This window comes from Oenanthe melanoleuca, chromosome 1A, assembly GCF_029582105.1.
Source record: "Oenanthe melanoleuca isolate GR-GAL-2019-014 chromosome 1A, OMel1.0, whole genome shotgun sequence".
Classification (NCBI taxonomy): domain Eukaryota; kingdom Metazoa; phylum Chordata; class Aves; order Passeriformes; family Muscicapidae; genus Oenanthe; species Oenanthe melanoleuca.
Window position 1 is genome coordinate 17,226,416 of NC_079334.1, and position 27,361 is coordinate 17,253,776.

Sequence of the window (27,361 nt, forward strand, 5' to 3'; positions counted from 1 at the left end):
ACTGCAGAGCTGCTGAGGGAACCCTGTTCCTGCACAGCTCACTGTCACCCTGCAGAGCTTGTGCCACAAGCCACAGCTGAGCCAAGCACGGAGGGCCCTGAAGCACCAGGGGGTTACAGGAGCAGCAGCATCAATCCTACAAGTTCCTCTGTGGCTCACCCAGAAAATCCACTGGCTGGAGGCAACCAGTGACACTCCTTTCACCTGGCCAAGCACCAGCAAATGGTGCTCAGGGACTACATGAGAAATGGCACTGAACAGGTTTTCATGCAATTGCTCAAAATTTCCCAACCAATGACGTCACTCCTCTTTTGTCTTGATTCTTCCCACCACCTCATCCCTGAGTTTCAGCAAGGCCATGATGTATTCACCTTGCTCTGCCTCTTCTCCCAGCCCTCTGCACCTTCACTCCTATTTCCTTTGCCAAAAAAATAAAAAACCCTTTAAAAAAAAAGAAAAAAAGAAGAGCTGAAAGGTTCAGGTGGGCATCAGTGGATGATGAACTCCACAAGACAGAGTAATGCTTGAGCCTTAAGGAAGACAGATGTCAGACAGAAGCAATTATAGCTGGTATAAACTGGTGTAAAAAATAGGTTTAAGTGAAACTCAAGTAAAAAGATACAAAAGCTATTAAAGTATCTAAAATCCATGGGGTTTTGATCCCAGAATTCCTAAGAATTTGGTATTATTTAGTCTTTTAAAGGCTCAGTAGTAGAGACTCCAAGCTGCTGAAATGTTAACTTATTCCATGCTCTGCAGAGACAGAACATAAATGTGAAACTGGATCCTGACTGCACCACTAGATCCCAAAACTGACCCTCCTGCTTTCTGCTCTGCCTGCTCCAAAGAACATGCTGTTCCTGGAGGAGTTTTAAAAAATAAAGCCCGAGCAAGTGTTCTCACATCCTCTCCACTTCCCAAAGCTCAGGCAAGCAGCTCACTTGAGTGGCCCTCCCACACACCTCACCCTGTGGGTCCTGGCAGTGGCCAGCAGCTCTGCTGGCCCCACGGGCTGGCCTGGCAGCAAGCAGCAGCAGAGCAGCAGCCGCAGCACACAGCTCAGCACGTGAGCTGCAATAAACCTGTCAGGCTGCGCAAGGCATGAATCATATGGACTGCCACAGCAGCAACCCAGCGTGCTTCAGCAGCCCTGCTAAAACAAACAAACAAACAAACAAACAAACAAGCAAGCAATCCTAAGACATCTCAAAACACAGATGTAGGTAAAAGGCACTCTCCTGAGGCTGTCAGCGCAGTTATACTACAAGGCTTCCTGGAAAAATATACTCTCTCCTGACTTGTGACAACTCAGAAATGCTTCAGCAGAGCTGGAGTAGGGGCCACAGGAAAGCAGGACCAACACAGTCTCTACTCACCAGGAAACTGGACCTTGACCAAGCAAATGCCTGGGTTTGCCAGGATGCTGGAAGTGACAGAAAACACCTGTGGCAAAGGTTCGTTGGTCACCAAGGGATGTGGCTGCAGAGATTGCTCAGGGTCTTCTGGAAAACACATCTCCAAGTGCACTTAGCTGGAGATGCTGCTTCTCTCATACTGGCTGGGAAGTTATGCAGGACAAACAAGAGCATCTTTTCCTGCTTAAGGTTTTCCTGTAGTCCTTGGTACAGCCAAGGGCTGAGACTGAAGCATGGAAATAATGCTACAAGTGCATCTGAGGTTCCTGCATGCTGCCCCTACCCTTCAGGGCAGCCATGGATGACTGCTCTGTCCATGCTTGCAGGCCATCAGGGTTTACCACTTCATACCATGAACCTGTGACTACACTTTGGGTATACATGTATTTTTCACTTGTATCATTGCAGTACAGTCAATACAATGGGTATAGTGACCATTTCTCCATTGTTTTCCTCCCTGCTATTTAATGAGCTTGATGAGTTGCCTCTTAAGCCACAGTCCTCCAAACACTTGCAGACACCCCTCACCTTCCAACCAACTGCAAGGCTGTGACCCATGAGATGAATTAGGCAGACAAAAGCACAGGGGAAAGGTTTATGGCCAGTCTGTTTGCTTTTCCTGGCAGATTCAGTCCAGAGGCTTCAGCTTTTCCAGGTGACAAGTGTCTTCCAAGACCATGTCTGCATCACAAAATATTCTATAAAATCTTTATTTAACTGCTCCCCTAGGAGTCCTCCCCTAGGACTGCTGGCTAGACCCTCACACTACTGCCACAAGTGCCTGTGTCTGAGTTTAAGCACATGAATTGTCTGAACTGACTTCATGAGGACAACTCATGCACTGAAAGCCCACTACATGTGTAAAGTTTAGCAGGAACAGTGCATTAATCATCTGCCCTTGGGTTTTGAAAGGGAATTTGTGTAGAAAAAAAAGGAAAAAAACCTCCATAAAACTTGTGGGTAAAATTCAGGTATCCAAGTGATGCATTAATCTAAATTAAATCCCTCTCCTGCGCTCTCCCTTCTAAAAAGCAACTTCTTCTCTACAAGTGTATAACCTGTAGTTAACTGTTGTTAACTGATTCCAAAAGAAATCCTATGGAAGGTAAAATCTCCAGTACCTGTTCCCACCCTACAACCAGCACACGCAGAAAATCTACATTTGGTTTTCTTGCAGATTTCTCCTTCCCCTCCTTCTCCATGACTAGCAATATGCATAGAAAATATGCATTCTCTCTGCCCTGCAGAGTGGCTGCTGCTGCTGCTGCACGTTCTCCACCTGGAGTGAAAATTCTCCGTTGTCACGGCAGCCAGCAGTGATGTCACAGACCGAGTATTGTGACCTCAGCTGGAAAAGGAGCAGCAGGAGCAGATGAACTCTGAAAACAAAGATATTGTTTTGGTGCAAACAGCCTTCACGGAAAAGAGGGGAAAAAAAGAAAGTATATATAAACATCTGACAGTTTTCTCAAAGAGGTATATGAAAAAGAGAGTTCTCTCTAGGCATATATCTCAAAGGTTCAACTAAGTACTGAAAGAATTGTCATTTTGTTTCTGTTCTGTTAATTAATGGAATCCTTTTAGGTTTTTGAAATACGTATTTTATATTCTTTTCTTTTTTTACTTTTGTTTTTAAAATTTTCTTGTCTGGTCATTGTCCCAGAATAAGCAATCAGAATTGCTGTGCAAAGAAAAATCTCAGGAAATAATGCACATGTTTCCAAATGTTTCATCAATCCACAGGCAACTTGCAAATACTGCCTGCATTCCTGTGTGAGGGCGGCTGTTTTTCATATAGGTCATATATTAATGCAATTTGAAAAAACCCCTCCATTCAACCACATCCCCTTCCACATTTACACTGAAATCCAGAGGTTGTAATTACACCCAGGAGCAGGAATAAAATAAAACAAGTGCTCATGTTGCCTTGTAACTCTTTTTTGGAAAGAAAAGCAATCCCATGTAGCCTGCCTTATGAGCTCTGTCTAACTCTGAACCCAGCTGGCTGGCTAGCAAAGGGGCAAAGAGGTTTTCCTGAGGTCAGAGATGAAATGAAGTCACTTTTAGAGGTCAGAAATGGAGTAATGCATCCCATGTTCTAACATATACCAGATCTTCAGAGGGGGATGTTATCCTCACTACCTCACCTTCCTCTCAGAACATCTTCAGGCTGTGGCACCCCTGAGCTCTGTGGAGGGAGGACACAGGCACCTTATGGGTTAGACACACACTTTCCACCTCTTAGCAAGGGTTATTCAACAAGTAGCACATCATGAGAGAAGGAAAGAGGGAGGGAGGGAAGGAAAGAGGGAGGGAGGAAGGGAGGAAGGAAGGGAGGGAGGGAGGGAGGGAGGGAGGAAGGAAGGAAGGAAGGAAGGAAGGAAGGAAGGAAGGAAGGAAGGAAGGAAGGAAGGAAGGAAGGAAGGAAGGAAGGGAGGGAGGGAGGGAGGGAGGGAGGGAGGGAGGAAGGGAGGAAGGGAGGAAGGAAGGAAGGAAGGAAGGAAGGAAGGAAGGAAGGAAGGAAGGAAGGAAGGAAGGAAGGAAGGAAGGAAGGAAAAAAAGGAAGGAAAAAAAGGAAGGAAAAAAAGGAAGGAAAAATCACTGCTTGCTAAAACACAACTCCCTAGTGCTTGAACAACTGTAATAACCAGCCAGTGCTGGCAAACTGATGTCTGTCTTGACAAACCTTTCTGAAAATTCACATGCAGAAGAAGGGGAAATACTGGTAGAACTTCAGTTATCACCTCCTCAGGGGACATCAGAAATAATAAGCAACTCCCTCCCTAAAGTACCCTAATAATATCCTAGCTTTACAAAAAATTATGCTTGAATATTTTTTCTGAAATATAAACTTGCCATGCACAGTCAAAATTAAAAAGAAATATAGGGCATTTTAAAGAGAAATTCCACAGGGAAAAGCAACTGTGAAATAGCCAAACATCAATTATGAAAACCACATCAAGAAGAGGCTCTTGTGCACAGGCTTTAAGGTTTAGGGAGTTCAAAAAAATGTGCATCCTAGTTTGACTCATAATGTAGGCAGAGAATGAGCAACTTTCCTCAACTTGAAAACAGCTCAGTGAGTGTGTGTAACCCTTTAAAGTCACTGTATCTGTACAACTTTCTTGTATCTCATAGCTCCCAGCTGATGACAATCTTTGCTCTCCATGCCCAACTCCTCCACAGGCTTACTCTTACAGGCAGAAGAAACTGAGGTGTGCACCACAGCCACCCCAGAGCTTGCTCACTGGTGCCATTATCACTATCTCAACTGCAAGCCTTCAACCAGAGCCTCCTCCTCCCCTGCTGCTGCCCACATACAACTCTGAACAGTCTGTAGGCAGCACTGCTTCCTTCTACCTGAAGGGAGAACACACATGGAAGGAAAGCAAAATATAACAAAGTGAATGAAGGCAGAGAGATTTGGGGTTGATTCTGCCTGTAAGTCAGGGCTGGATCATTTCCCCAAGCTTAAAGATTATGGTCTCATGAGTGTACCATTTGGGACTTCCACAGGGCAAGATCTGGGAGAGGGAGCAACCAGAACTGGGAGTACCCAGGGTAAAATCAGAAAATGCCTTCCCACAAGACCCAAAGAAAAAGCAATGGCATGACCTTGTTCTTCCTTAAAATAAATTGCAAGTCTTGGTTTGTGGCATTGCTGTTTAATGGTACAGAGCATTATTAGAGAAAATCAGCATAAACCAGACAGTTGTCATAAGGGAAAAAAGGTATCTCAGTTCATTTGCGTTTTTCCTCCAACCCTGAACTTCTGTCTCGAGGGTCACACTTGCTCCTACACAGAATGTCTGGATAGAAGGCTTCACCAGTTTTCCTCTCTGATGACAAATGGCACCAAACGGTTTCCTGTCTCTTCTCCCAGGAGCAACAGCTGTTTATTGTTCCTCATTGCCACTCTGCATGACCAAACAGCTACACAGAAAACAGAGACAGGTGAAAGCAAGACTATTTAAAGCTGCAAACCAAGAATGCAAGGCTCAGGAAAATTCAGCTTTATGGCTGCCTGTGCAACCTTCAAGGCTCCTTCTTGCCTGTGCACCATGGCAGGGCTGTTAAGCACATAATCACGGGCTATTTTTCCACAGGACCTTGGCCTCACCCAGTGCAGCAGTATCCAGGGTGCTCACCTAGTGAGCACTCAGTTACTATTTCATCTTCTCGGTGCTGTTGGAGGTGTGGCCCTGAGCCTTGTTTACCGTGTACCTGCCACACTCTGCTCTGCAGATGGAATTAGTAATTTACTCATGGCCTTTCCTACAATATGCATCATTAGAGTAACTGAATGTTTCACAAACATCAAGGAATGTATTTTCACACTGCCCTTATAAAGTAAGACACTATTATCCGTACGTCATGGGCAGGGAAGCAAAGCACAGGGAGATAATGTGAAGAGCTTCCACTAGTTTTAAATGCTCAATTGAAACTCTAAGGTACAAGTCCTTCAGAGATACGTTTTGCCAGTTGAGGCTGTGGTGACAACCATTTTTTTGGGCTGATGCTCTTGGAGAAAGGAGAAGTGGTATCCCTGACATTTATACCATTCAAATTTTATTGGGTTGTTAATAGGAAGGTTTGCTTTCGCATTTCTTCATACATTTGTTATATTTAAAATGCATCAAAAAATTCAGGAAAAGTATAAAAGAGCTGTTTGCTAAATATACATTCTGAGGCAGGTAGCTGGGATGGAAAATTTCTGCCCAGACAGTTTAAGTTTAGTAAAGTTGTGAACAACTAAAAATGAAGGTCTTAAAATAGGGAAGCTGTTGGATGGCCTCAATGGCAGGTCATTGCCATAAAATACACTTTTCCTTCACTTCTCAGTTATTGAAGAAACAGATGTTACACTAACAGAATCTAGTCAAACTGAAACACAGACTTTCACTAGAACTTTATTTTACATCCTGGTTCTGTTCAGATAAACAAAATCAATATATTTTTAACTTTAACGCACAACAAAGTCTTGTTACTCAATTTCAAGCAGGGAAATTTGCTTAGAGCATAAGCCCCACCTTTCCTCCTGTTCTCTCGGAAAGAGAAAGCAAGTGTCAGGCACTGCAGGCAGTGCTGGTCATAAGCTGGATATAGGATAGGCAGATGGACAGTATTCACAGGTACAATGTAAGTGAATCTTACATTGGTATAAACTGTTCCTTCCCCTGATTATTTGCAGGGAGATTCACAAATTCCAGTAAGAAAAAAAAAAAAATCTGAAGATTTCAGGCAGTGATTTTATCTGTGCCAACACCAGGAAAGAAAGACAGACAAAAAGACAGACGGTACTGGGGTGGGAATAATTCAACTAACTGCTGGCGCCAGCCTTCTTCAGAGCAATGAAGTAATTTTAGAGACACTTCTATAGGAGCGTAAAATCCAACCTTGGAACTGTGCACAGGACTCAGGAAACACAGACACACAGACACACATGACACTGGACAACAATGTGAGCCAATGTGGGAGCTGGCAGAACTGGTTCCTCCATCACCTCGGGAACATGCAAGGACAACCCTAGGGTACCTCCCGACTATTCCTCTTTGCCACCCAAGCTGTATTCCCAGCAAATGGTGCTCTGACCAATTCCTTCCCCTGACACGTACCATATCCACACAGAGAGGAACACAGACCCAATTCCTCTGTCCTGCACTGAAAACTCTCACTGTATATCCCTGCTTTTGAGCTAGTCATGTCTCCTGACTGCACTAACTTTGACTAATTCAGTATTTTTAATTACAAAGGGATTTACAGCACTGCACTACAGTGCTCTCTTTTATTATACCCACTGTTTCTGCTGAATCTGGGTACACTCTACGTACAAAGTTGCACATTAGACAAATTACACTGCACATTAAGTAAATCTCTTTCTAGAAATAGGATTAGATGGAGAGGCAAATCTTCCTCATTCCTAGTGCATAAATTAATATCTACAAAATCAATATAAAGTAAGAGCTCCATATCAATTTATGAAAAAAAATAGTCTAAACCTACTCCACAGTTAAACAAATTTATGTAGGAGATGCCTTCTCCTATTTTGCTTAATAAATAAAACAGCTGGTCTGAGGAATCAGGTCAATCAGTGTCTGGAAAAAGCCCCATTAAAGCTGCTATATAACCTAGTTTCTCAAGCTGTGTAAGGATCCTACTATGGAAGAGGCAAAAGTCCATGCAGAGACAGCATGGATGGCTCAGCTTCTGGCCCTTCAGGGTTATGGAGGATATTTATCACAGAAGACAACAGTAAGTGAGGTATCTTGCAAAGATCTAAGGAGATAAGCTTTGAAGGACCACAGCGAAGGCAACATGACACATCTGGACCCATACATAAAATAGAGCCAGTAACCTCGGGCACCTAAGTTCAGGTCATCCAACATAAGGAGATGGTAAAGGCCCAGATTTTCACATATGTTCAGATCTCCTCAAAGCTGGCCTAACCCTGCTGCCACAGTGGGTGATAACACCTCTTCTCACAGAACTCCACTCTGTGTGGCTCCATCCCTCTCAAGTCACGTGGGAGGGCAGTGCCCAAAGCTGTGGGCGTGTGTGGCGGGCACAGAGCCTATTCCAGTACAGGCAAAAACCCCACAGCATCAGCCCTCCTCCTCCTGCACAACACACAGCACACAACACTCAGTGCCCAGGCCCTCCTCACCTCAAAAAACACATCCCTTCCTGTATTCAATAGGTTGAAAATATTTTACAAAGGGTATCACAATCCACATCTTAGAGAGATAAAAATGGTGCCAGAAGAAAGGAAAGTGACTTGCTCAAGCCTAAAGAGCAAGGCAGCATCAGAACTGGGAAATTAAACCTCCTGGCCCACAAACCTAGGTTTTAGCTTCTTAAATAAGGATTCTCTTTCCTCATTAAAAAACCTAAAAATGGGAAGAGAGGGAGGAATATTCTGTAGACAGAATGAACTTCGCCCTCAGAGGACTAATGACCTGATATACTTTTTTCCCTTCTCACCTCCATTTCCCCTGCTAAAGTTACAGTAACTTCAAGGACTATCCTTCTTCCTTGGTCTGCTTTAACCTAGTGCATCATCTCAACATCCTTTTCCCAACCACCTGAAGCCAGAGACCATCCTTTCAAGAGAGGAGATTACTTCAGTCTCTCTGGACATCCTTGCAACATCCTGGACTGAGACTACTCTGCTTTCTGCATGGTGCTGAAGGACCCCAAAGTCCTATCCACTCGTCCCAGTCCTTAGTACGTGGCAGCCTGAAAGGGTACTCTGGAGGTAAAACCTGGTTGTTCTCTATTAATTTTTCATTTCAAGAATGGCTCCAGGGAAAGGAGGGAGATATAGGTCAGAGACTTTGGGGGCTGATTAGTAACTCTGTACATCTTCCTTCCTTTTCTTTTTCCCCCTCAATTTTTTTTTCTCTTCCAAATTCAGAAACACAGGGCTTCCCCTGCGTATTTCTCATTTACTCCTTGTGCATCATTGGCATTAGTCAGCAAACTCCTGCTATTTCCTCACAAGCTCCTGACACTTGCAGACTGACTAACCCTCCTCTGCACACTTTGATTCTAATAGTTGCATCTGGTTTTTTTCCTCAAGAAAAATGGATCTCGGCATTGCACACGCGCAGTTCTCCCTGTGGCCACTGCAAGGGTGTAAGGGTCATTCCCTGTAGGCTCCTGCTGCCAGGAGACTGTAAGCACCACCATTTTTCATGCACAGAGCTGAAGAGCAGGAGGTGATGGCAGGGCCTGCCTTCAGGTCACTTCATAACTCACCATCACAGCAGCAGTGTCCCTCACTCTAGGAGGAAGTTAGCTCCTGCCCCAAGCACAGGCACGTGGAGATGACAGTGGAGGAAGCCTGAAGCTACCTGGCTTCTCTTCACAGCCCTGACAGCCACCTGTCTGCCAGGTGGCACTGCCTTTGCATCAGCCTTTCCATCGCAGGACCAAGAGTCTCTGTCCCCGTTACGATGCCTGGTGCTTGACATGACATGCAGAAGGCCTCAGATGGGCTTCTGAGGCACGAATACAGGGTGAGTGAAAACTCAGCTCCTTGTGACTCAAAGCCACCTCATCAGAACATGGCAGAAGGCTCCTCCTGGCCAGGTGGGCTTGCACAAGCTGCCCTCCCACAGCCAGGCTCACAGAAGACCTCGCACGCAGCTCATGCTCACGTAGGTGCACCCACAGGCCTGCCCACACTGCACTCTTGGGGCTCTGCTCGAGCACACAGCAAGTTTGTTGTGTCCACCTTTCCAGGGCGATGCCAAGAGCACTCTTCCTTATGTCCAACATGCAAAGAGGACGTCTTGCCCCCAGGGCAAGGCCATGCCCTCAGGTGATGGTAGGTGCTGCCTGCTGCCACCCACACAGGAACAACCCACATCCAGAGCAGAGCCTGTCAATAAGGATCAGTGGGAAGGCTGGTAAACTTGGTGCTGGAGAAGTTTATTCCCCATTTAACCTTGACACCCTCACCCCGGCACCCACCCCATTCCTGCCACCCTTACCTCCATCCCCATTGTAGGAGAGCCTTCTGCATTGCTGTGTAGGGAGGCATGAAAATAAACCACCGGCTCCAGTGCCACACTCCCTCCTGGCAGATCTGTTTCTCTCTTCTTAACTGTTTCCAAGTGCCTGGCTGTTTTATAATCCCCAGTGAGCATTCCCTTAACTCCTTCCTCACTGAGTCCTTCCACTCTCCCTCGCTTGCTCTCTTCTAAAAGGCAGAAAAATCCAAAGCAAGGTAGGGGGTAGAGAAAGCAAAGGAGGGGGCCTGAATCAAACAGGGAACATCTGAATCAAAGAAGGAACATCTGAATCAAACTGCACATATTAGTCATTTCCCCAGCCTTCTCTCACACAGACTGAGTCTCCTGTTAATGTATTTCTTTTTTTTTCCCCCATGGACATTTGCGTACCTTAGAAATTTCTTTGCTAATCTCCTGGTTTTTCATACCATGAGGTCATATGCTCCTGCTGGCAGCATGACTTTAAATCACACAGCAGCTTGCCCTTTGAGGTCTGAACAGAAATCACTGTCTTAGATCACAAGTAAATATGAGTTGATGGCTTCAAGCCCAGTGTCACCACCACCCTACTTATGCATATTGCAAAATTCAAGAAGAATCAAATGCAGGTATCGCTTCAGAGAGGAAAGGACTTAATCCCTGCAAGGGCTGTCAGAGGGCCATGTGGTAGAGCTCAGGCAGAGGAACACATCCCCCTGTTTCCAAGACATGGGACTCTGCAACTACCCTGCAGTGACCTGTCGAGAGCCACGCACGCTGCGGGTGCTAAAGGCTGTGCGCTGCATGTGTGCTTGCGTGCATGTCAGTGAGTGCGGGTGGTGGGGCAGGGATCACTTGGCCTGAGTGAGACCTTTGGGAGACCCACAGGTCATGGCTACTCTTGGATAATCACAATGTAGCCAGGGTGTGCTGGCAGCACGGCGTGGGATGGGACAAGTACAGCGACCCAGCAGCTCTGGGTTTCATAACCACGGCTGCGTGCACAGCCACGTCACAGAACACGCCGGGGTTTATCCTGTGAGTGCATGAATAAAGAGGAGGGCAGAAAAAGCATTGCCTTTCACATGTCCCCTCTCAGGTGGGAACATGACACCTGCAGCTGGCTGCTGGTCTGCCTAAAAGCCTATGGCTGCTTCTTCCAGCATCCTGAGGTTATCCCTGACAGCTTCTACTCAAAAGTTTACCAAGGTATCTTTTTACCTGTTAAAATGAGCTATTCTGTCACACAAGGCTGGGCCGCACAGCTTTTAAAATCGGCTCTGCTGATGTTCAAAGGGAGCAGCTTGCTGTGCAGAGGAGTGGTAGATTTAATAGCAGTAGGATCAGCACAAGCTCTTACCCTGCCATCTGCCTTCAGCTCAGCCAGGCCTTCTGCTGAACAGCCAGTGTGGGCTGGGGCCACTGGAGTGAGCAGCAGCTCACTGACATGAAAGACTGCCTGGGTTAGTTGATTAAGAATAAGCACAGGAATCCTGTATAGTGCTGGTACTGAATCAGTTCAAGGATTTCAAGGGGATATTTAAGCCCAGTTTTCCAAAGAAGTCTTTTATTTTGTGCAGGTGGGTGTTTGCCTGACAGCTTAAGCCAGCCCCACGAATTGATGTCTCCAGAAACAGGGGTCATCTCTGAAACTACAATGCTTTCTTCTTTAGTCACCCCCACCAGAAAACAGCGATAAATAACATTTAAGTGTCTCATTCTTCTGTAATTTTAAGTCCTTTGCACTTACAGAGCTCTGGAGGAAACACAGGAAAGCCCACTGGAAAGGACAGAGATGCCTCTCACAACTACGGGTCACAGATCCCTCTCGTTCTGCCTTGTGGACTTCTTTTAAGTGCTGGCCACTGCCAGCAGGCCCTGACAGAGGGTGCTCAGCCCTGCTCCTGCACATTCAGATTGACAGCTGCCTCAAGAGTTCTCCCTCTTTTTTAATAATAGAAGAGTCACTTAAGGCTTGTGGATGACCTGAAAGTACCAAACTGCTGACCCATTACCAAAGTCTGAACCTGCCAACGCAAACATGAAGAGCAGGGCTTGGTCCCCTTGAGGGATGGTGAGGGCAAAACAGTTCTGTAGACCCATAACAAAATATTGAGATCCCCTCTGATGTCATAACATTCTGTGGTAATTCCCTACAGGAATTTAAAGGAGTGCTGCAGCTGATCTCCAAACCCAGGAGGAGACAGGTGGAGGGAGCAGCAGAAGGGTGCTGGTCTGGAAGGAAGATAGGGAATCTGGGATGAGTGAGGGCACAACCTGCCTGCTCTGAAAGCGAAAAGAACAGAGAGACCCCTCCTTTCACAGATGGAGGGAGGAAAAAAGCAAGATGAGCGAAAAGCCTGAACTTAATAATGAAAAACAATAGCTCATCATTTATTTTCATATCCTCTCACTAATGCTGGCATAATGCTAACAGTGGAATTCTTATGGCATGCATGTCATGCCTGCAAATACCAAGTGAATTACTTCTCAGCAAGGCTATGGGCTATGGCACTGAGAAGCACATTCGTTACAAACGGCTGGATGATGAACGACAGCTCCCAAATTCCTCCTTCACAATGCTACTTGCATTAGTTGTAATTTAATGAGTGTGTGAGAGAGAGAAAGTTTTGGCTCGAACCACAGAAATAATATTGCCTGCTGCTGCTTCCCACTGGGTCTTGTATTAACTCACACCACCTCCACCTCCTACTTCTCCACCTCCTGCCTTTTCACACCTATCCTCAGGTGCTAAAAGTCGTGTCATGAAACCCATCAGCATGGCAAGAGAGCATGCAGAAGCCCCCAAGCACATGCATTCCTTCTGGCTAAAAGGTGGGAGAGGACACAAACCTCTCCCTCTTGTCTGCCTACAGCCATGGCAGGCTGGGCGGGTTCCTACAGCAGCCAGTCTCTGTGTAGACAACCCACCAGCTCTCCTTTGGTTCTTTCCTCCTAGGGAGCCAGTGCAGGTGAAAGACACCAACCTGGCCGTTCTGGAAACAGAGCATGAAGCCCACACTGCCCACATCCATGTTGGTGGGAGCTCCCACCACACACCCTTGCCAGCAGGGTTCTCCTGCCTCCCCAGAGGGAGCCACAGCCAGCCTCATCCTCACCTTGCAGGCTGTCAGATGGTTTGTTGCTCTTTTAAACAATTTTGAGATCTGGTAAGCAGTCAGTAAATGTGAACAAAACCTCTGCTGGGGGGCAAGGCCTTTGGCAGTATAAATGTGCCATCATTGGTGACCCCCAGCGAACCCAGCAATCACTGCCACGCTGCCTCCTCCTGAGCTCCGGGGTAGATCTGTACCTCCAACTTCTTGAGGGCATAAATCAAGCCCTTTTTCTTCTCTCTCTGGACCTTGACACAAAAGGGACAGCCACAGCAGCAGGGGCACCTTGCAGGTCTCTGCCCTAGAAGGAGCCTAACTGGCCAGCGTCCCCTTCCATTCCTGTGGCAACCTTGTGACTGAGCCTGCACCCCTTCACATGACAGGACATTTATCCACCAAATGACCCTGCATACAAGGTTCCCACCTGAAACAAGACCCACTGTGTAGGGTCTCATATGCTGGGCCAGAAGAAAGCCGAGGCCTGATCTGAGCAGCAGACTTACAAGTAAGAGACTGCAAATATCACTACTACTCTCCTGGTGTATCCTGTCTCTTCAGTGTTTCCCACTGACACAGCCTAAATGACAGCCATCCACAGATTCCTACCCAGTGGAGCATCCAGAATACTCCTTATCCCATCTGTGCCAAACGTCATTTAAAAGTCCCCTTCCCACATTTTGTGGTGTTTTGAAAAAACAAATCCAAACAAAATTTACATGTTTCTGAAACAAAGGCATAAGCAGGGGAAGAGAAAATGCCCTTAAGGATTGGAACCAAATGTGTTTGTGCAAATGAGACCCAGGATTTACAGTTACCTCCCAGCCTCCAGCAAGTGCTACAATCTTAGCTTTGACTTAAAAACAATCTGTTTTCTTGTAAAGGTTGAAAAACAACAGTGATATTTTCTCTGGTGTACTGGCCAAAGTCCCACAGCCCTGGCTGGGAGAGGGAGGTGGGCTCGATGTCACAGGACACTCCCAGGGACATGTGCAGACACGGGTCTGTATGGACACACAGATGCACATTTGTGCTTCCCAGCAATACAGCAGGCACGATGCTGGGGGCCATCACCTTCAGAAACTATCTAGACAAATGTTTGCCCCTTGTCAAAATCCCCATCCCAAGCCCACATGTAGCATTGCACACTCTGTGGCTTTCTTAAAACTATGGCTGTGCTTTGAGCAGTGAACGGGCTCTGAAATAAATGAAGACATGCCTTGCTGAAGTGACCCTAAGTGAAAGCAACAATATTTGGCACAAATAAATAAACAAGCACCACAGCTGCAAACCAAAAAGGATAAAACAGTGAGCCTCCTCAGCCTGCTGTAACTAACCTTGTGCTGGGCAGCTCACCCACTCCACCAGCATGGAGAGCCATGCATCCCCCCAAGGGGCACCAGATAGAAGGGGTCCCTTTGCAGACAGCAAGTGTGGGGAGAAGGGCACACAGGCATGAGGGGGAAGTAGGGGCTCCCATGACAGAGGCCCACCATAATGGCTATGTGGCCTTTAGGAGCCTGGCACAGGGGTGCTGTTACCTGCTACCAGCCTGCAAAGAGAAGCAGTGGCCAGGCTGGAATGATGAAAAGCAGTTATCAGGGGCAGAACTACAGGGATGAACATTCCCAGACAGATGGAGACCTGCTGGACTGCCAGAACAGGCCAGTTACTGCTACAGCTTCTTTGGCCATACAGTGCAAGCTACAGCAGTCAGAACTGCCAGCCATAATTTATCACATTTACAGTTTAAAACCAAATCCAACACTTCTGCTGGAACCAAGAAGTTCAGCTGAAGGTTCCTGGCCCGGCTGGGAAAGTGGAGGCTGTCCTGCCCCTTGATTACCCTCCTGATAGACTGCTGTGGCTCAGGAAGGGTGAAGCTCAGACACAGTACTCAGTGTCACACTTCAGCTCCCTTTAAGCCTTCAAATTAGGGCTTACATGGGGCTTAAGTGCAGCCTGTCCCAACACAGGGTTGGATTTCATAGCTCTCTTGCTGTTGGGTTGCCACCTCCCACTGAAAAGGGATGAGTGTCTGGCAGGCAGTCCATCCACCCAGATACCCTGAGCAGGGGATGGGGAGCACCTGATCCCAACAGCCCTTCTCATATCCCTGGAGGGTAAAGCAGGAGGGCTGAGATCACCAGGACAGGCTCCTGCTTCCCTTGCCTCAGCTAGCCAAATAACTCCCAATATATATATTTTCAGCAAGCATATCATGGCAACCACAGAGTGTTTTACCTGTGCTATTAAGCCTCTGCTCTTCTTCCTCCACATCTCTGCTGGCCCCCCACACCTCACCCTGAGCCCCAGGGTGACCACAGAGTCCCCATCCTTCCAGCCCATGGGCTGGGATGCCTGACATGCAGCTTTCAGTTCCCACATGAAGTCAGTATGTTCTTGATAGATGGCGCGTTATGTCCTTGGCCATGAGCACCTCAGGTGGGCTGGTCACCTTCCAGCAAGGACAGCTGAACATGACAGGGCTGGGCTGGGGAGGGGGCAGGGGAAGAAGCTGCCAGGAACAGGAGAAAGGACACAAAAGACACCAGGAGAATAAAAGCCCCATTCCCTTCATAAGCCCTGCAATAACAAGGAGGCAAGAAGGGCAGGAGTACCAACCACAATAAAAGCCAAATGAAAGACTATGACCTGCAACTTGCTCCAGTGATGCCATGTAACAACTGTGCCTAGGAAACACACTTCCTAGATCACCATCAGTGCTGCCATGAGCATCTGCTTTATTGTACATGGTAACAAAAGCATCAGGCATCCTCACCTGAAATCATGCCCTCTCCTGTCATTCACTCACATCCCATCTTCCTTTTCCCTCACTCTTATTTTCTACAGGCAGCAGCTTTTTGGCAGGAGTCGCAGTGTTTGTTTGCAATAGGGCATGGCAAGGGAAAGCAGACATCTCCTCGAAAAGCATCCTCTTCCTGAAACCCCTTCAACCCTTCCTGGCTGAGAGGAAATGCAAGGATTGGTAATGACTCAAGTGCTCCTTTGGGAAACAGAAGTGATTTTAGAGGAACATGAAATAACTTTTGAGCCAAGCCTAGTCCTGAAGAGGGGAACTCCACACTCTGTAGCTTGAGCTCACCGTGGAACATGAACAAAGCTGGGATTCAGGTGCCCACCGGCAGTAATACTGGAAAAGATACAGCTACTTTATTGAGGTAGTCTCACCTACATTAGATACATTGTAAGTGATACAGTAAACATATCTGAAGGGATACAGATTCCCCGGGGGACACTGTATTTGTATACAGAGCCCAGTTACATCACAGCACTGGCAAAGTCTCAAATATCTGAGGATATTTCATCTGAGGAAGACCTGAGACGCATTAGCAGAGCTGAAGACATATCCGAGAACTGGTCCAGTTGGGCCACCAAAACCTGGCACTGGGAGAAGATGCATGAAAGATGCCTGCCATGCAGATGCTCTGGATCAGCATAGAGATGAGCTGGTGGATGTGGATTACAGATTACTCTCCATGAGAATGTCATGAATGATACTTTTCTCAAGCTCAGATTTTTAGTAACCCTTTTGTTCAGCCTGAAAAGTCACATTGCTTGGAAAAAAAATCTCTTCCTGACTTTTAAAGGCAGAGTGGCAGTGTCCCCTCCTGAACACACTGTGATTTACAGTCTTCCACACTCACATTGGCAACACAAGCCCTTACGCAGAGACTACAGGCAACTACTCCTGCCAACACATACACTGTCACAGCATCACTCTCCATAAACACCCTGCTTTCACCTTGTTTATATTTCCTCCTGTACAGGCTGTGACAGCTCACAAACATACACAAAGCCTAATTTATATTTATAATAAATCTCCCTTCTTCACTCACTGCAGTGAAAAGAGCCCTGCTACAAACACAATTTGTTAGAGAAATGGTGTAACAGCGCTAAGGAGAATCAGGCCCATGCTGTCTTCCACAGAGAAAGGGGATGAAGCCACACCAAACACATGTGTACACTCCTACACATGCCTACAAACATGGAAGGAGTCCCATGTACACACAGATATTCTTCCACCTGTGCTCAGTAACAGCACCTGCTGTCCCTTCTGACTCGCACGTGCTTTCAGGCAGCACAGACTTCTGCAAGGTGCACTTTCATCACACAGGTGCTCACAGCCTCAGACAAACGACAGGAAAACGGCACTGCAAGAGAAGTGCTGTCATCATCAATGGGATATGCTTGTGTCTGGGTCTCACCTGGCCCTTTCAGACAGTGCAGATATTTTAAAATGGGGGTTGCAATCTGCTTCTTATCTGCACTTGCTAAATACACACATATTCTGCTGCTGAAAGAATGAAGAGCAGGAGTTAAGTAGGAAGGCAGGTTTCTGGTGGTGCCATTGATTGTGCTAGAAGAGATGAAGAAATATTTTATTGTACTCGTGAAAAAATGTGATTCCCTGTTTCTTTGTAGACTAGGAGAATTTATGAGGTCTTGGATTTCTCCATGCTATCCACAAACTGGCTGTAGCCAAGAGCTGTCCTTTTGTTTTAATTTGGTTTCAGAGAAAAGGTTGTGATCTCTCCACCAAGGACCTTGTTGCTGCTTCCCTAGCCTCCATCACCCTGAGGCCTGGTTGTTCCCCACAGGACAATATCAGCCTGTTCTGAAGCTGGACCCAGCATGCTGCGTGGGTGCTTGCAGGGGAAGCACACCCAACCAGTCCTCTGTGGTCTCTACTGACACACCAACCAGTCCTCTGTGGTCTCTACTGACTCCCAATAAGCTTCCATTAAAGTGACCTAACTACTAATTCGTGTCAAGATCTTGTGTGCTCATATTCCTCCTGTACAGGTCCTGATGGCCTCGCAGAATTTGAGTGACTCAAGCAATCCATGTGATCTGCCACCTTCTCTCCACTAAGCACGACCAAAGACTTCCCTCTGCATCACCATCAAGCACACTAGCAGCCTGCCCAGCTACCAGAAAGTTCCTGTACACTGACACATTGGGAGCTGGAGGATGGGCATCACCTAATCCAGCACTGCTCTGCTGCAGACCCAGGGCTCATCGTGCACTGAATTCCTGTAATGGAGAGGGCACCACTGCACACTGCCTGAGCCAACTGGATTGCCAAGGTAAGCTGACCCATTACCTGCCACTGCTGTGCTCAGATCCCTCCATTTCACTCCTCCCTGGAGCACCACAGTGCCTCAACGTGGGATCAATTCTGTTTGTCAATGTTAAGGAGCTCAACTGTGTCACCAGAGATTTTCAAGTTAGAGATGACTCTACTCCAGGTATTTTAAAGACCACTAGTGGTTATTTAACTCCCCAGAAATTCTGCCCCAAGAGGAAGATTAAAGGTTGCAGAGAGACACGGAGTTATGAGGATACCAAAGACGGTTTTCTTGGAAATTTTTGTTCAGCTTTTGAAGTCAAACATCTAAATAGGAAAGTAGAAATGATGTCTGGAAATTACCACTATTTGGAGGTAAACCAGAGACCTGCTGAAAATCCTTGCCAAGCTACGTGGAATTTGTCAACACTAAATGCTGCCTAGGAGAAAATAAAATGTCATGTATTTTAGCTGGACATTCTTCTCCAGCCTGTTGCTTTAAGCAAACAGCCTTCCTGCCACCCTACATATGGAGCAATAATGGCACTCACTCTTCTGCAATCCTACTGCTGTCAGCTCCTGACAGAGGGACAGCCCAAAGCCATGGAAGAACCATGCAGATGGTCAAAAACCATCAACCCACTCCTGGCACAGCTCTTCCACAAACACCACTGTGAAAAGCTAACCCTGGGATGAGGCTCAGATCACTCTCTGGGTGGGCTGAAGCACTCTAGAGATCACAGTCCACCTAATATCTTTCTGGGTACTTGTCCCTCTTCTCCCCATGCCAGCTCTGGCTGAATTGAGCACCTGTGACTTCTCAAATACAGACTGTGTGTTCTCTGGGGCAATGCCATGCCACGGTTGTCCATCTTTTGGAAAATCTGCAGCACAGAGATCCTTGAGTTTGGATCCCAGCTGCTAGTTGCTATGAATAATTGGTAATTAAAGTAAAAGTGAAGCCATAACAGGGGATTGTTGTGCATCTAAGTTTTCTCCAGACTACTCTCAGGAGACACAGAAGAGCTACCAGAGGTAAAAAAAATAAATCTCAGCCTACTAGGTTTACACAGAGACCATCGAAAATATGCGTCTGTATTGTTCTGACCTCCAGATCTCTTTTTCCTTCACATTTTCCTAACCTTTAAAAGGCACGTAAGATAAACAGAGAAGAAGCTAGGCAGACAACATCCTTGGAAGAGACGTAGGAATATAATCAAGCCCTCAGACACACGCACACAAACACCATAATTTATCTCTTCCTCCTCCTGTTTGATATTATCCTCTGTTCTAGTATCATAATCTGTTGCTATGGAAACAGCTATGATGTCACTACAAGAGGTTTATGGATGCCTTGAACAGGAAGGAAAGGTACAAGATGATGGGAGAGGAAAAAAAACCACCACCTACAAACAGCTGCTGAGCAGGAGATGTTCCAGGAATGGTAAGTGTTAACAAGGAAAAGATAAATACATCGATGGTGCTGAAGCTGTTGCAGACAAGAACAGAATATAAACCACACTTTAAAAATAAAGAATGCTTACAAATTTTGCCTGCAAGTTAAAATATTCTGGGCAAGCTAAAGGATCTTCCTGAAACAAACAAACTTTCTTTGAAATGTTTTCTGGGACTGGATATTCTCTGAGTATTGCTGCTAGAGTCCAAGTCTCCACCAAGCCACTCCATCATCTGCTGTGACATTCCCTCCTGAAGTATAACACCCCCTTAATGCAGCTAATAGTTAGGGAGCTTGCTGGATATCCCCCATCCTGTGTATGCCTCTACAACCCCTAACTAGAAAAATCCCTCAAGTCTTCGAGGAAAAAAACCCAGAACCATGAAATCCCTTAGGCTGAAAATGACCTCTAAGATCAATGAGACCAACTGTTATCCAAACACTGCCAAGTGCACAACTAACCCCTAGCACCACATCTATACACCTTTTAAATACCTCCAGAGATGGGGACTCCACCACTTCCCTGGGCAGCCTGTTCCAGTGCCTGACAAACCCTTTCCATATGGAAATTTTTCATAACTTTCAATCCATACTTTCCCTGGCACAACTTGAGGCCTTTTTCTCTTGTCCTGTCACTTGTTACCTGTGGAAAGAGGTTGCCCCCCACCTCCTTACAACCTCTTTTCAGGTGGTTGCAGAGAAAGATAAGGTCTCCCCTGAGCCTCCTTTTCTACACCCTAAACAAACCCATCTCCCTCAGCTGCTCCTCTAAGTGCTGTGCATAAGATCCTTCAGCAACTTTGTTGCCCTTCTCTGGACACCACCAGCACTTCAATGTCTTTCTTGTAGTGCCCCTGTGCCTTTAAGATTTGTTTCTTGGAGAACATCCAGCCTTCCCGGACTCCTTTGTCCCTCAGGACTGCCCTAAGGGACTCTATCAATCTGTCTCCTAAACAGGCCAGAGACTGCCCTGCTCAGAGGTCCAAGAAGGTCAGCCCTTCTGCTGAGCCCCCTCCTTACTTCTTGAGAATTAAAAACCTATCACTGTACCCAAAACGGCCCCCAAACACCACATCACCCACAGATCTTTCTCTGTTTGCACAACAGGCCCAGCAAGGAGCCTTCCTTTGCTGGCTCACTCAGCAGCTGTGTCAGGAAGTTATCTTCCACACACTCCAGGAACCTCCTAGACTGTTTCCTCTCTACTGCTTCCTCTCTGTGCAAAGACATACTGAATCCACTGGATCACATCCAGTAGCAAATAAACACCCTGACCCAAACTACAAACAAAAAAACAGCTCTTCTTGCTCTCTTCACCCAAGAGAAAGACCATAACCTTACAGACTCACTGCCAAACATCCTGACACACCTGACATGCTACCTGAGAGAACAGTATGCTGAGCCTCACATGCTTGGGATGCAGCCTGCCTCCAGGCCATGCACATCTGTGCACAGAGATGCACATGCAGCTCTCACCCATAAGCTAAGGTGCTGCTGACTGGGTCTCCATGCTCATACCTTTTCTGGCCACCCTGACTGATGGTGAGAATAGAGAAGACACGATGACAGAGAGGGTGGGGCAGTCACATATGTCCTTAAAGACATCTTGCGCAGCTGAGGGAAGAGTCAACACTAATTTGCCTGATGGGGAGGAGGATGGCACGTCAGATTTGTCCTGCACAGACACCGTTGTCATGGGAAGAGCAATGGCAGAGAAGGAAGAAACCACAAGGATCTCAGATCAATGAAAAGTGCTGGCATTTCGGATAATCTCTGTTAGTTTCGGTTTCCCGAGCATGGTGAGTGGGATCAGAGATTTTAAGCTAATGCCACAGCATCAGTTTTGCCTCTGGTATCATCTCCAGATGGGGAAACCCCAGACAGACTCTGCCTGTGAGCCTTAGGATATAGGTAGTGTCTCCTGTCCTCACTCACCTTCCCTTCCAAAGATGTTAGAGACAGCTGCAGGGGAAATAAAACTAGGAGAGACTCAAGTCAGCAAGGGCAACTACAGAAACAGTCCAGGGTGGGATCTTCAGCATTTCACTCAATTTTCCATTCCTGCCAGCCTTGGCTGTGACAGTCTCAGCCCCTGAAGTTCTCAGGGACCATCTCCCTCTCTTCTGTTACAGTCAATTGCCCTCAGCTTTGTTCCCCACCTCTCTCATCCTCTTTTGTTCCTCACCTACTGACTTACTCCTTCTCAATCTTCAGCCCACCATTTCCTTTCCCAGAGTAACCTCTGTCACAAATTTTGTAGAAAATCCATACATTGTGATTTCCTTTCCTGAAAGTGTCCCACCAATTTGTATGATGCACCCTCCTGTGTCTGCATCCGTATGAAATGCAAATCCTTTGGGGTGGTAACTATCCACCCCTTCATGTCAATGTCATGCCTAGTACACTAAGGTTCTGCTTTTGCTTGGCACATCAAATAAAACTGTTATTAGGAACACCTCAAAAGCACCAATGGAGAGCAAAAGAATAGGTATGAAAACAATGCCAAGTGTTAAGCGTGTGTTTTCCAGTCTCTTTTATATTTTGTGGGCAAGATTCTCTTTCTGTTTTTTATGAAACCATTTATTCTCTTCTGTACTTTATATATGGGACTGCAGGATAAACAACAGAACTTATCTCAGTGAAAAAACAGAGATTGTGCTTTTTAAATTGGCAAGTGACACCAAGCATGATTGCAAAATCGGGGGAATTAGATAAGAACTCAAAACAATCACAGCAAATCAAAGGGTACAGGATGACATTCAAATGGGACAGATAGAAAAACCACACACTTTAGGTAGAAAAGTCTACCTCCACACATGCAGGAGAGAAAATGGCTCATGAGGCACCAGACTTCTTGGACAGGATCGGAGAGCCACAGCACAAGCTGCACAGAGATGAACAATGTTACACTGCAGAAGTTAAACCAAAAAGGAGTACTGAGTGTAACAGACATGAAGGAACACTCCTGCTCTCCTTGGACAGCACAGGACCCAAATACAGCACTGTGCTCTAGCAGGGCCATTCAAGAGAGATGGACCAGCTGAAGGGAGCACAGAGAACCAGGAGAATGGTCACAGCTGAAGGAAAAAGATACAAGAGAAAGAGCTGAAGAATGTGTTCAAGATGTGATTTAACCTAAGGAACACAAAGGAAAGACATGACAAAGACAAAGGAATAGTTTCCCTATACCCACAGCTAAAAGGACAATGAATCAGAGCAAGCAAAGCAGAAAGGATTTACAGAGGGGGTAAAATGTTTCCAGTGACAAAGCAAAGGGCAAGGATGACAGTCTGGATATGTTGTGGACTCTCCCAACATGGTGAATATGCTGGGCAAGCCTGTTAAAGAACATGCTGGACAGGCATTTGATATTCTGGTTTAAAACACTTTAGAAGATCTTTCCTTTGCCCATTTCCTATGCTTTAAATTATTTTGGTGAGAGGTAAGTTTCTTTGGCATTTCAGCATAGCCCAGAGCCTACCTAACCTGTCAGCCTTCAGGACCAAAGGAGATGTTAGCCTGCAGGGTTCTGCCAGATAACACCATTGTTCCAGGTCTTGCAAGCACCTTTATGGATTAAAATCTATAAAGAAGAGAGAAGGCAGCTGCCCTTCGTAGTTTCCCAAGTATCTCTGGCAAATATCAATGCCTTGTGGGATGACCTTTCCTGCTTTTCAGGGAAGGAGCTGTATGTGACTGCTCTTATTTTGTCCTTCCAGAGACAGATGTCAGCACAGGCCCTGGAAGGTGAACAGGACAGAGAACAATGTGTAAATAGGGTGAGTTTCAGCTTCTCCAAACTCATGTCCCATTCCGTGGTGATGCTGAAGAAAACCAAGGGAGCAAACTATGGCATCCTTCACCCAGCATAAAACTCCCTCTCCCTCCAGAACACAATATAGATGGGCTAATGTTCATCACATGAAACCATGCTTCCCCTTGTGTAGCTCCCTGGGTTTCAGTTGCACTTCTGCTGATCTGTATGAGAATCAGGAGCAGCTCAAGGGGTTCACTTCTCAAAGATGCTTCCCTTCCTCTGGCTATTCTGCATATGTCCTGTGAGTAAGCAAAATATTGTTCCTTGATGATTCTGTCAGTGGCCTGATCAGACAGCCACTCTTTATGTAGCACCCTGAACGTATACAGCATGGTATAAATACACACTCTTACAGCTTATTGTTACTTCCATTCCATAAACAAATCCTAATGGCACAGACAACTTTTTCATTTAGTCCTGACTCTGGATTTTCCCAGGTATTTTGAGACGTGGCAATGCCTTTGCTGACCTATGGAGACAGCAGCTGCTGCTCCCCTCACATGCATGGGAAAGTTTTAGTAGAAGCATTTTTGCCATAAAAATTACCCAATTCTGAAGGCTACCTGAACTCAGGAGTATTCCCAAAATAGAGGCACTTGCACTTTCCTGAGGATGGACCTCAGGTTGCTGATGTGGCCAAATGAGGGAGTACTCAGGGGTGCTCCATGCTGTAAATGAGGGGTAGCAGTAACATGCCTCTACTCTTCCTGCATGACAAACAAATTGCTAAATGCCCTGTCTGGAGTGAAATTATCATCTTGTGTTTATTTTCAGAAGAAAAGGTGAATTCTGTACTGCTAAGGGAAATAGTTTCAAAAGAGAAGGCTTCCAGTTAATTACCTTGGTCCACATTAAGGTATGTAAACAGCTCAAGAAACAACCTTTTCTCTAAATAATATTTAATTCTCACTTCTTGTGATCGACCTTTCAAAAGTAAGGGAAAGACCTATAAACAATATTTCACATTCAGAGGGCAGAGATTTCCTAGTAAGGGTGAGGAAACAACCTCATTTTATAAATGGAATGATTAAGCTATAGAGGCCATGAGTCAGAAAGGTACCTCAGCATGTGGCCAGTTTTAAAGACATAAACAATCCTAGTGAAGTCAGCAGCACTGTCTGTGAGCTTAAATTTAGGCACAACCTGAAAATATCTTCTTAAATTGGTATCAGAGAGGAAAAGCATGGAACCTTAAAAAAAAACCCAACAAACCGGTCTTAGCCTACCTGTTCACTACAGACACAGGGATGGGGACCCCATAACAGCTTTAAGCCCACCACTGAATGCCTTTGCAAATTCTTCTCAGGGGTCTTGCCCATGGGCAGCACTATCACAGCTGCCTTGAGTCCTGCAGCTAGAAGAATCTGTCTCATCTACTTCATACTGGTGTCTTAGCCTGGTCTGAGCAAAAGGTGACTGCACTTCCCTTGACCTCACCATCTGGCAGGACAGTTCTAACACCATCACCTGGGACCTACTTGGTGAGGCCCACAATCAGGACAGGGATTTATACCAGGCCCAGGTCACCAGTCCTGTCATGATTTGACTCCCCAGCTGTCCTCCTGACCAAATATTCACATACTTTTACACACCACTGCTGTGATGAGGCCAAAATCAGACCTTATTCATTTAGCTACACAAGTCCATTATCTATCTCCAAATACACAGTCTAACTTCCCAGGGCTGAGCTAGTTCAAAAGCCTCACAGGCATCAAGGAGGTCTCTAAGCTGTTCCCCATCAGTAGAAGAACCTACACTGACCAAGGAGCACAGGCAACTCTTATCCCTTTGGATGAAACCAAATCCAGTCGTCTCAAAGCACCATGTAAAACTGGGCAGTATATAACAACCACTATGCAAATGGAAAAGCTACTGATGAAAAAATGAAAATTATTTCACTTTCCAGGCCAGCTGAGGTGTCCAGCTGAAGCCAACTGGGTCTTCCCCACCTGTTAGAGCCACGAAGAGGAATGCACTGCACACAGCCCAAGGGCTGGTGACTGCAGAGAGTAACTGAGCTTGCCTCTTTGTCTGCTCACCCCAGCCCCTAGTCCCAGCAATGCTCTTTCCCCTTCTGAAAATAAAACAGCATTTTTCACCCATTACATAGTAAACTGGTTTAATCACTAGACACAGCAGCATGATAAGAACAATAATTTTAACTGGAGGGGGCTTCCTGTTATCCTGGCTATAGCCATATCCTGAGAAAATAAAAACTTAGGCCTTGGGTCCCAGCACTGACACAGCTTAAGTTCTGGTTATTATTTCATAAACAGGAAGCGTCTCTGAGTTATCATCTCCCTGCATGAACTTTGGGGTAAAGACCTTTACTCCGCCTCACTGGGGCCACCTCCCTGATGAGCAAGTTTTGTGTGCTTTGGTGAGATTTGAGGATGCATTCAAAACCCAGCAGGGCTGGCCTGTTTCTAGCATTAACTGGGATCTGATCCACAGCGAGTACAGGGTCAGATTTTCCGGCTTTCCTGGCCCCACGTGTGACAAGGATAGCGTGCATGCAGGTCCCTGCCTGTGCTCCGCTCAAGCAGCCGCACCGGTGGCGAGGTGCAATTTACAAATATTACCCAGATTAATTCCATGAACCACCCACATAGAAAACTACCGACGTGGCTGCTAAAAATACACCCTGAATTGCAACAAAGTTGTCAAGAATAAGTAAGAAGCAAAGCGAAAAGGAACAAAACCAAAACAGAGGTAATCACTATTTAGAAAATAAAGGTTAATTCATATAAATACCTCTCTTCACACAATTGTGAAGGATGCCAGGTACGAGATGCCAAGGAAATTGCTGGAGACATCCCTCCTAGGCAAAAATCCACCCACAGCCTGTGATGTCTGGCAGACCCCTCTTAAATTGGGATCTTCCCTGGACCAGAGCCTGGCTCCATTCTCTGCACAGTAAGAAAGTCACAAAGTGAGTGCATAGATGAGGGTAACACTGCCTGGAGGAGGATCCAGAGAACCAGACTCTTGCCTGGCTCAAGCCATTCACCTCCTCTGAAGCCCGTACAGCCACGCCTGATGAAGCCACATCTCTGGTCCTCAGAAGCATAGCAGCCACTAGTTTGCCCCAGCTCTGGAGCAGAGGCCATGTAGGATTACACCTGATGAGGTCTGCTTTGAAACTCAACTCATTTCCTTGTACAGCTCACAAACGAAACTAAAAACCAGGTCAAACATTGCGCAGCAGTGTTACTTCTGTTTTGTTTCACTTGTTATAATTTTATGTCCTTCATTTTACTGCTAAGCTCTCCACCACCCAGGAAAAAAGAAAAAAAAAAAGAAAAAAAAAGAAAAAAAAAAAAAAAAAAAAAAAAAAAAAGGATGAGGAAAAACCCAGCAGAGGACAGGAGAGGAGAAGACAAGCGCAAAACCTCCAAATTCTTAAAACAAATGGGAAAATTCGCCTGGCGCAGTGTGTGTGGGAGAGGATGTCACACCAGATATTCACTTATTTATCATGCCTCGCCTATTAATATCAGGTGAGGCACCACTCTGCTTCCCCAGAACTGGTATTTAAGCCAGATGCTCTGCACAAGCACGCACCACCCTCACCTGCACATCAAGAATGCTGGGTGACTTTCTGCGTGTGCTCTACGTTATCACTCACTGAAATTTCTACTGGAACCACTTCATAAGGCCTTTGAGGTGTCACATTTCCTCCCAGGGTGCTTTTTCTGTCAAAGAGCCTATGTTCTGAAATCGGTACGGCGGGGATAGGGTTTCACCTCCCCTCGCCTGCCCTGCGGTGGTGGCGGTGGGCGTGCATGTGTGCCACCCGAGACTGCCCGGCCAAGGGCAGGAGCAGAGCTGTGCCTGCCCGTCGCAGTGCTGATCCGAGCCCTCGGTTCCTTGTGCTCTCCTCAGCGGCCTGACTGTACCAGATGCTCCAGAGGAGGGTTACAGACCGACCTCATCGCCATAACGTGAGGCTAGCAGGGGAGGATGGCAGTCC

The 27,361-nt window shown here is 46.3% G+C and overlaps 1 protein-coding gene across 3 annotated transcripts in view; it reads right to left on the bottom strand.

Moving 5' to 3' along the window:
- The window catches only part of HIPK2 (homeodomain interacting protein kinase 2), a 125,965-nt gene that overhangs the window by 95,970 nt on the left and 2,634 nt on the right, over positions 1-27,361 (bottom strand). The gene's annotated exons all lie outside the window — the stretch shown is intronic.